Consider the following 2,270-nt stretch of genomic DNA (forward strand, 5'->3'; position numbering starts at 1 on the left):
TGTATTACATCTTTTTTTCAACCAAAAATGATTTTGTGCTGGTTAGGCTATACTTAATTGAAAAAATATAAATATTTCGCAGGGGGTACATCACTGAAAAGAGTTTGAGAACCTCTGAAATAGACCATAAAGCAGGGTGTGCTTTAGGGCGGGGCTACCTTGTGATTGACAGGTCCCTACCAGAGCCGTATACGTCATCGTTACGTTACTCATCCTCTGTCCAAATATGGTCATTTCTGCTCACTGGTTGCAAAAAAAGATGTCGAAAAGGCCAAACTCAAGGCTTCAAAGCATCGCCCACAAACCAACGGGTGCCGTCCCGACGACTACGTCCACTTCTCATATTCAGTCTGTGGCTACACCTGCCCAATCACAACGTTCAACACCTGGCATCGTCTTTTATCTCGAGCGTGCTGCGATAACGTTGTCTTTGGCTTAGAAAGTCCACATCTAGCGTAACCTCCGGTGGGCAGAAACGCACAACGCAAACATTTGACTTGGTTGAAATGTGCACTGAATAAATAAAGAGCCTTTGTGTCCCAACACATCCAGTACAAACCCGTTTGTGTCGCTGTGACGCTGCGTCAGAGCCGATGGGAAACGAGGAGTCGGGGGACATCTGGTGGCTTTAAGACAGACATTGTGGAGAGTGGTCGCAATCTTCTCGTCGAAAGTGTGTTTCCCACACTATTCCTTTAAAGGAATCCCCAAAATGAGCATTTGTCTATCAGTGACTTACCTTGTGTTACCTTGAATTCTTGAGAAGAATAAAAAACAACCGTCTCCTGCAGGGACTCGCAGCATGAAAATGATGACTTTTGCACAGCAGTGAGTTTGAGGGAGTCTGTTGTCCAGAATGCTGTTTGATTGAGAAACTGTTCCTGCATACAAGACCTGGATCAAGAGCCTTTGGTCTGGTGACGTTGGATTTTTCTCACAGATGCACTGATGCATTTGATCACCTTTTGCAAGCCGCTGCAGTCAGATACCATCAGTTCCCAGGAAGTGTTGTGCAGGGGGAGAGGGTCACCGTGACTTTCCATTCTGCTGCTGTGCTTTCCTGCACAATGCTGAGATGTTACAGCCACTGAGAGGTCATCAGGGAGCTGAGTGTGGTCCTGTTAATGAGTCTACCTGACTGATGTCTACACACCAGGTGTTCCACCCCCAGTGATTAGACCAACCGCTGTCCTGTCATCAGCAAACTAATAATGTGAGAAAAGAGTACAAATCACTGGAGGACTGCAGTTCACAGTTTGTGTGCCACAGTCTGGAAACTCTCCAGAAATACTTCAAGTTGTTCAATGCAGTTTTTCTATTTGGCAAACGTGATCACCATTCAAGTACATAGCTTTGTATGCAATCAATCCTATTTGTTTCTGATCTATATTTATCATTAATGGGATTGTTAAAAGGCACACATAGTTCAGTGTTTGATATTTTATCCACAACTACACCTCTTCTTCTAAAAAAAGCAACACAGTTTATTATGTACCCAGCTGCACAGATCCAGATATAAGATCCCTGCATTAAATATCCCCTTCGTGAATCTCATCATATTACTTGTTTTTTTTGTTGCGAATGTGTCAAAGATGTGCTTATTCATCTTCTATTGGAGGCTTGTGATGCTTATGAATAGCTTTGCATCATAATTGGATCGATGAGTTTGCATCAAAATTGTGTAAAAATAGGGCAGCTACTTTTCGCTGGATATGAGTTGTGGTTTTTTATTAGGTACAACGTTTTTTTTCTCCATATTATAATAGAAATATTAAAGACGGAAATCTTGAGAACATTTTGAATCTTTGTTTTCAATTAATCTTTCTCTTTTGTATTAACCCTCTTGGGTAACACATTTCCACTTAGTAGATTGCACTTTGCCTCAGCTTCACTTTGGCTGACTCGGCCAAGAAATGCTTTTTTTTTGTAAAGTTCTTTTCAGTGTGCCAAGCAATACTGGAGGCAGGTTTTTGTGACTGCTGTTAATCAAACTCAACTTGCTTTTCTCTTTCTGTCCCCTCAGGCTGCTGGTCTCTCATGCTGAGCTCTGACAGGGCGGAGGATCTTTTCCAAATTGAGATCAACTGTCTGGCATCTCTTATCCAATGGAATTAGACATCATTTCTTAATCATTAGTGTTCTGGCTGCCGACTACTAAACTGCCTCGAGTCTGATACTAGAAGACCAGAAAGAAAGAAAGAAAGTGTGTGGAATACATTTCAATAGATTTGAACTAAAAGACTTTTAGAGGTACATTTCCTCGTTCCAAG

The sequence above is a fragment of the Taurulus bubalis genome, assembly GCF_910589615.1.
Source record: "Taurulus bubalis genome assembly, chromosome: 19".
Taxonomy (NCBI): Eukaryota; Metazoa; Chordata; class Actinopteri; order Perciformes; family Cottidae; genus Taurulus; species Taurulus bubalis.